The 8,481-nt window shown below is 48.8% G+C and overlaps 1 pseudogene; it reads right to left on the minus strand.

Moving 5' to 3' along the window:
- Positions 1-2,499: 2,499 nt before the first annotated feature.
- Positions 2,500-3,658, minus strand: LOC131760970 (large ribosomal subunit protein eL6-like; annotated as a pseudogene).
- Positions 3,659-8,481: the final 4,823 nt, after the last annotated feature.

An 8,481-nucleotide genomic window follows, 5' to 3' on the forward strand; every position in this document is an offset into this window, starting at 1 on the left:
TAGTCTTGTGTTCCTAGGATCTAGCACATTGTCTGGCTTAATAAATGTTGAAATGAATAAATGAACTAATAAAGGAGTGAATGAATGAATGGACATATTGCAGTAACTAAGTCCCTGGTTGCAGTTTCAGGGAGAGTAAAAGAGAGAAAAGAGAGTTTTTTAAATAATAGCTACTATTATTTGGGCACTTACATTGCATCGGGTACTCAACTAAATGCTTTTTGTGTTCTCAGTTTCTCCTCACAGCAAACCCATGATGTCAAAAGTGTTACCTGATTTTATAGACAAGAAAACAATCTCTGTGAGATAAGAGTGATTTTTCCTAAGGTCACACAGTAAGTGCAGAGGCAGGTTTTAGGCTCGGGTCTGCTGCCTCCAAAGCTTGGATTTGTATCCGGCTCCCTTGAAGCAGTGGGCTGGAGGGCCCGGCTAGGGCATCTTTCACCAACCACCTCCCCACGTCTAGTTGGTTTGCTGGAGCTCTTGGCATGCAGAAGAAACTCAGCAGAATGGCCTCCACCTGCGCCAGTAATAATGGGGAATGTGCTACTCTGAGCTTCCAAGAAGCAAGTTCACTTCCAATTACTCCTGTGCTGAGCCACATGTTTAATTACTTTTCATGACAGTCCTGTGAAGACGGTATTAGTCACCTATTTCACAGGCAGGGAACCGAGGTTCAGGGTTGCCTTCCCAAGCTTATGTAGGGTGCGCTCCGGGGTCTGGTGGAGACAGTTGCCAAGGCTCCCCTCCCTGCTGCCCTCCGGAGCCTCTCTACTTCCCAGCTCATCCCTCTGCCAGTTATTCCCCCAATCCTCACCACACTCTTAGCCCTTCCCTGACCCGTTCTCTTGGTCAGGGTAACTAGAGGCCTAAGCCTGAGTAAGGTGAGCTAAGAGGTACCTCTTGGGTTGGGACCCTGCTCGGAGTGATGGCCAGGACGGCACTGTTCACCTAAAACGGGATTTTAATCTGTTTGCAACTTTTTATTTTTTTTTAGTAGAAAATGGTTTTTTAAAAATCTTTTTAAAATTGAGATATAGTTGGGCTTCCCTGGTGGTGCAGTGGTTGAGAATCTGCCTGCCAATGCAGGGGACACGGGTTCGAACCCTGGTCTGGGAAGATCCCACATGCCGCAGAGCAGCTAGGCCCGTGAGCCACAACTACTGAGCCTGCGTATCTGGAGCCTGTGCTCCGCAGCAAGAGAGGCCGCGATAGTGAGAGGCCCGCACACCGCGATGAAGAGTGGCCCTGGCTTGCTGCAACTAGAGAAAGCCCTCGCACAGAAACGAACACCCAACACAGCCAAAAAAATAAAAATAAATAAATAATTAATTAATTCTTTAAAAAAATTGAGATTTAGTTGATGTACAATAGTACGTAAGTTACAGGTGTCCAACATAGTGATTCACAGCTTTTAAAGCTTATACTCCTTTTATAGTTGTTTTAAAATATTGGCTATATGCCCTGTGTTGTACAATGTATCCTTGTAGCTTATTTATTTTATACACAGTAGTTTGTACCTCTTAATCCCTTACCCCTATTTTACCCCTTCCCCATTCTCTCTTCCCACTGGTAACTACTAGTTTGTTCTCTATATCTGTGAGTCTGTTTCCTTTTTGTTATATTCACTAGTTTGTTTTAATTTTTAGATTCCACATATAAGTGATATCATATAGTATTTGTCGTTATCTGTCTGACTTATTTAACTTAGCATAATACCCTCCAAGTCCATCCATGTTGTTGCAAAGGGCAGAATTTAATTCTTTTTTATGGCTGAGTAATAGTCCATCATATATATACACCACATCTTCTTTACCCATTCATCTGGTGATTCCATATCTTGGCAATAGTAAATAATGCTGCTATGAACATTAGGGTGCACGTATCTTTTTTTAGATATATATTACCAGGAGTGGAATTGCTGGGTAGTTGTATTTTTAGTTTTTTGAGACACCTCCATACCATTTTGCACAGTGGCTGCACCAATTTACATTCCCACCCACAGGGTACGAGGGTTCCCTTTTTTTAAAAAATACATGTTACATTTTATTTTATTTTATTTATTAATTTTTTTAGCTGCATTGGGTCTCAGTTGTGGCACGTTGGCTCTTTGTTGCAGCACGGGGGCTTTTCTGTAGTTGTGGTGCACGGGCTTAGTTGCTCCTCAGCACGTGGGATCTTAGTTCCCCGACCAGGGATTGAACTTGTATTCCCTGCTTTGGAAGGCAGATTCTTAACCACTGGACCACCAGGGAAGTCCCCTTCTTTTTTATTTTATTTATGTAATTAATTATTTTTTAATTTTTTGGCCACGTCAAGTGGCTTGTGGGATCCTAGTTCCCCAGGCCCTCAGCAGTGAAAGCGTGGAGTCCTAACCACTGGACTGCCAGGGAATTCCCTGAGAGTCCCCTTCTTTCTACATCCACCAACATTTGTTACTTGTGGTCTTTTTTTTTTTTTTAACGGACCAGTTATTTAATTAGGTTCTTTATAAGATGTTTAGAACGCTATGTTGTGAGGATAAATTCCATTTTTGAGAGCAAACATAGAGCAGAGGCACCCCTGGAGCTGAGGAACAGCTTTGATTCTTTGCAGAATTTGTAAGTCCACAGCTTTCTGATCAATCTTGCACTGCTCTGTAATCTTGTATTTCTCTCACTCTGTGTTGAAGACCTCTCCTTCTTGGTGCCTGGGCTTACGCAGCTTCTTCTCTTTTTTGGCAGCAGCACACGTTTGCAGGATCTTAGTTCCCTGACCAGGGATCAAACCCGTGCCCACTGCAGTGGAGCAGAGTCCTAACCACTGGATAGCCAGGGAAGTCCCCCTTCTTTTTTTTTTTAAAAAAATATTTATTTATTTATGGCTGCGCCAAGTTTTAGTTGCAGCACTTGGGATCTTCAGTTGCGCCATGCATGCGGGATCTAGTTCCCCGACCAGGGATCAAACCCGGGCCCCCTGCACTGGGAGCGTGGAGTTTTACCCAGTGGACAACAGGGAAGTCCCCTCCTTCTTCTTCTTGAAGTAAGCATCAGTGAGATGTTCTGGGATTTTCACACCACTGGTATCAATTTTGGTGGAGGTGGCAATGACAAACTTCTGGTGTGTTCTACACAGAGGAACTCGACTGAGGGGCAGAGGCCCAGTCACAAGTAGCAAGCTCACCTTGCTCCAGGAAAATGAACCTCTTGCCTCTGTGGCGCTCAGTGAGGATGATCAGAAGGGGCCCGGGAGTGATGCTAGTGCAGAGTTTTCTCATGTGCTTACTGAAGGGTATTTTTGCCATGACTCAACAGGTTTCCAGGCACATCTTCAATAGGATAATACCCAGGCATTTTGCAAAGTTTAACCACTCCAGTACCACCATTCTTGTCACCACCAACTGGTTTTGTGACAGTAGCAAGAACCGTCACCTTTTCTTTTCAACCTTGGATTTAGCTGCTGAATACTTCCTCTGGTACAAGGCCTTTTTGGAATCCATAGCCGATTGGCAATATCTGCCAATTCCTCTGATCAGGACAGTGTTTTCGCTGAAGTGGGGCTTCACCTTATTAACCTTCTTAAGCTTCTTAAGCTTTTTAATTTTGCCACCAGCATCAGCCTTCTTGGCTTCAGGTTTTTTCTCCTTAGTATCTGGCTTCTCAGCTCTTTTATCTACCATCTTGCAAGATGGGAAAGAGCTACTTGTGGTCTTTTTTTTTTTTTTTTTTTTCTTTTGCGGTACGCGGGCCTCTCACTGTTGTGGCCTCTCCCGTGGCGGAGCACAGGCTCCGGACGCGCAGGCTCAGCGGCCATGGCTCACGGGCCCAGCCGCTCCGCGGCATGTGGGATCTTCCCGGACCGGGGCACGAACCCGTGTCCCCTGCATCGGCAGGCGGACTCTCAACCACTGCGCCACCAGGGAAGCCCTCATTGTGGTTTTAATTTGCACTTCTCTGATGATTAATGATGTTTAGCATCTTTTCATGTGCCTGTTGGCCATCTGTATGTCTTCCCTAGAAAAATGTCTGTTTAGGTCTTCTGCCAATTTTAAAATCAGGTTGTCTGTTTTTTTGATGTTGAGTTGTATGAGCTGTTTATATATTTTGGATATTGACTCCTTATTGGTCATACCATTAGCAAATATTTTCTCCAATTCAGCTGGTTGTCTTTCTGTTTTGTTGATAGTTTCCTTTGCTGTGCAAAAGCTTTGAAGTCTAACTAGGTCCCATTTGTTTATTTTTCTTTTTACTTGCTTTGCTTTAGAAGACAGAGCCAAGAAAATATTGCTATGATTTATGTCAAATAGTGTTCTGCCTATGTTTTCCTCTAGGAGTTTCATGACCTCCAGTCTTACATTTAGGTTTTTAATACATTTTGACTTTTTTTTTTTTCTTTGGCTGCATCGGGTCTTAGTTGCAGCATGAGGGATCTTTGTTGAGGCACGCGGTATCTTTCACTGTGGTGTGCAGGCTTCTCTCTAGCTGTGCTGTGGGGGCTCCAGAGTGCGTGGGCTCTATAGTTTGCAGCACATGGGCTTAGTTGCCCCTCAGCATGTGGGTTCTTAGTTCCCTGACCAGAGATCGAACCCGTGTCACCTGCATTGGAAGGCAGATTCTCTACCACTGGACCACCAGGGAAGTTCCAATTTTGAGTTTATTTTTGTATATGGTATGAGAAAATGTTCTAATTTCATTCTTTTTTAAAAAAATAAATTTATTTATTTATTTTTGGCTGCATTGTGTGTTCATTGCTGCACGCGGGCTTTTCTCTAGTTGCGGCGCGCGGGCTTTTCTCTAGTTGCGGCGAGCCGGAGCTATTCTTTGTTGTGGTGCACGGGCTTCTCATTGCGGTGGCTTCTCTTGTTGCAGAGCATGGGCTCTAGGCGCACAGGCTCAGTAGTTGTGGAACACAGGCTTAGCTGCTCCGCGGCATGTGGGATCTTCCTGGACCAGGGCTCGAACCCGTGTCTCCCGCATTGGCGGGTGGATTCTCAACCACTGTGCCACCAGCGAAGTCCTAATTTCATTCTTTTACATGTAGCTATCCAGTTTTCCCAGCACTACTTATTGAAAAGATTGTCTTTTCTCCATTGTATATTCTTGCCTTCTTTGTCATAAATTAATTGACCATAAGCATGTGTGTTTATTTCTGGGCTCTCTATTCTGTCCATTGATCTATGTGTCTGTTTTTATGCCAATACCATGCTGTTTTGATTACTGTAGCTTTGTAGTAGTTCACAACATTTTCTGATTCTGGTTTTGGGTGGTGATTTAGAAAGAGGGTCTCTCCAAATTCTCTGCCAAAGACTCATCTTCCCTATGTTTAGTTATTACCTTACTGGTCTCAGCAGGAAGCAGGGGAGAAAACTCAAAGCATTTACCAGAAGAAGGTTTAATGAAGGAACTATTTACAGAGGTGTTGGCAGGAATGATGAAGCACCCTGCAGCTCACAACAGTGGGATAGAGTCACTAGCCCCAGGGCCTGAAGGGGCAAGGGAGGGAGCCTTGTTAATGAACCTGGCAGGAGTCATGCCCTGGGGTTGCAGGCCACCCAACGGGAGCTGTGCCTTTCAGTGGAGGAACATAGTAACTGCCAAAATCACAGTATTATAAATATCTTAATCTCTCTCTCCTCCTTCCTTCTGATCTCCTGGCGATGTCTCCTACTGGCCAAACTTTACCTGAAACTGTAAGGCAAGCGGGCCCAGGTGAGATTGTCAGTGGCAGTCAGCCTCAGGACACGGGGTAGGGCAGAGAAGCACAGAGAATGAAGGGTAGGCAAAGAGTAGCCAGCCCAGGGGCTTTGCCTCACTTCGTGGACTCGGCTTTGTGGAGGGGCTAAGAGACAGAGTGGCTGTGCTTGTCTCTCCAAGCAGTCTGTGCCTGACGCCGGAACGCCCTTTCTCCTCTTCCAGGCCCAAGTTACTTCATCCGTGAGGTTGTCCCCAGTCCTGGAGTTAATCTCTCCCATCCTTGGCTTCCTTGGTTCTCAGTGCCTAGCCCATCACTCAGCTCAGTGATTTAGCATTATTCTCTGCAGGGGTTTGTCACCCCAGGGGACAGTTCTAGCATCCTCTACACTGTGAGCTCTTTGCAGGCAGGGCCCGGGGCCAAAGAAGGCCATTTGCTCTGACACAGGACCCAGCACAGGCCAAGTGCCCATGTTTGCCAAGTGAACAGAGTCCTGTGGCCTCACCCACCTCCCTCTGCCTTGGTGTACACAGCCTAGGCACACGTGTATGTCTGTTTCCCTGAGTACAAAGGGGTTCCTTGGTGGCAAGTGGCCCAGGCCAGGCACACAGCAGGCATCAAATATTGCCTGAATTGGCCTAGGGAGGACCATCCTCCTTTCCTTCATTCAGTCAACAACTTTTTGATATCCTACTATATGCCAGGCCCTGTGCTGGGTCCTGGGGACACAGAAGTGAACAAGACACACACAGTCCCTGCCTTTGTGGGGTTTCCATTCTAGTGGGGGAAGCAGAAAAGGAAGGAATGTAAAATGAACAATATTATTAAAGATTGCAGTAAGTGCTGTACAGAAAATAAACAAGATGATGAGACAAACAGTAAAAGGATGGATATTTATGTGGGAGAGGAGCACATGAGGGAAGGTCTTTCTGAGGAGATCACATGTAAGCTGAGACCTGAAGAAGAGAGGACATGAAGAGCTGGAAGGGTGTTCTAGGGAGAGGGAACAGCAAAAACAAAAGACCGGAGGTGCTTCTGGGACCCCGGGGGATTCAGTGTTTCAGCCTAAAGAAGGGCTTAGGGGGAGTTTAAGAGCAGTTAAGGAAGCAGTCTTGGGGGCAGCCCGGGGCCAGGTCCTGGGCTGAGGGTTGGAGGGGAAGGGACAGCCCTTCTTAATGCCACCCTTGCTGCCTGTTGCCTAGCACCACAGCAAATAGCGCTACTGGCAGGCCCTGCCCTTGCTCCCTCGGCTCCCCTCTGACTGGCAATGGCTGTCAAGTGACCAGCCCCAGAGGCTTGGCCAACCTCCTCCCCTGGAATATTTTAGAGGTAAGTCAGAAAATGACCAGCAGCCTCCAAAACCCGAGTTTTTCTCGTGCATACCTTACAAGGGTGTATTTGGCTGCCCTGGGTGTTAATCTCCCACCCCCTTGCACTACACAGAGAGATATAAATATACGCCAAAGACAGCACACTCAGAAACTTGGATTAAGGACCACATACTCAGGCCCCAGTGTCACACAGAAGACGCTCCACACAGCTGCTTGTGAGCCCTCCCTCCCACACACTTCAGTCCCCAGTCTCCTTTAGGTACACAATCACGCACACAACTATACACACGCCCCACAACACAGTCACAACAGCCAGCCACACAGACACTCCACCACCATCACAATCACCACACACACACACAATCACTCCGCCATGATTATACAGTCACATATCCGCATGGGGAACATCCACACCGACAGGTACCCTCCAGTCATCACAGAGTCACACGTGGACACACCATCCCACAGCCTCCCCCTCCACAGAGCACACACACAACCACGTGGTGTCCACACAGCTGGCAGCGGGCACACAGATCACAACGCACAGCCCACATGCGTTCGGCACGGCCGGCCGCCCGCCCCTTACTCAAGGCCTCTCTGATTAAACACATCCAGCCCCTGGGCTGGTTACAGTGAACAGCATTCTTCTGCGATTGAGTCAAAGACCTCCCCAGACAGAGGGGCTAAGTGGAAAAAAGGCATCAGAAGGGAGAATGCCCTAGGCCCAGGTCTGGGAAGGGGCCTGGCAGCTTCTCGCTTAGGGAGACAGCCTTCAGGGTTGAGTTTAATCTTGACACTGGTGGCCTAAGGACTTGGGGGAGGGGGCACGCCTTGGAGTGGGCAGAAGCAGGGCGGGTGGGGGGTGACAGGTGGAGCAAGTGCAGAGACTCCTGGAAACCTCGCAGCGTGAGGGCGGAAAGCGGTGTTAAATATTCACTGAACCTTAGAGGCTTAAACCCTCCCACGCAGTCCTCCCACCGCCCTTCCCCAGGCTCCGGACTGTCCCCAAAAGTACGGGGTGTAGTGTTACCCCTCCTCCGCCAGCCCTTGGCGACAGCTGCAGGGCACAGCGCTCAGGCGAGGGGGGGATAGCAGGGCGCCGGACGGCGGCTGACACCCCCGAACTCCTGCGGGCGGCGGGCAGGGTGCGGGGTCCCTCGAGGTCCCCAACCCCACACCCTGCCCCCCTCCCGGGCTGGTCGGGCAGGGCAAGCGCTCTCCTGAGGCTGCGGAGCCACCTTCCTCCACTGCCCCCCCTCCCCGCCCTAACTGGGACCCTCGGAAGAGAAGGGTGGAGAGAAAGAAGGTTCGGGAAGACCTCAGGGGGGCTGGTTTTGGAGACGCCGACCCCTCCATACCTCCCCCCACACCCTCCGCTGGTCGCGGGAGGGGCGGCCTCTCCCCGCCCCTGGACCGCGCGGCCCGCTCCCTCCTCCCGCGGCGGGAGTCTGGGCCAAGTGGGCGCGCCCGGCCCGGGGCC

The sequence above is a fragment of the Kogia breviceps genome, chromosome 1, assembly GCF_026419965.1.
Source record: "Kogia breviceps isolate mKogBre1 chromosome 1, mKogBre1 haplotype 1, whole genome shotgun sequence".
Lineage (NCBI taxonomy): Eukaryota > Metazoa > Chordata > Mammalia > Artiodactyla > Physeteridae > Kogia > Kogia breviceps.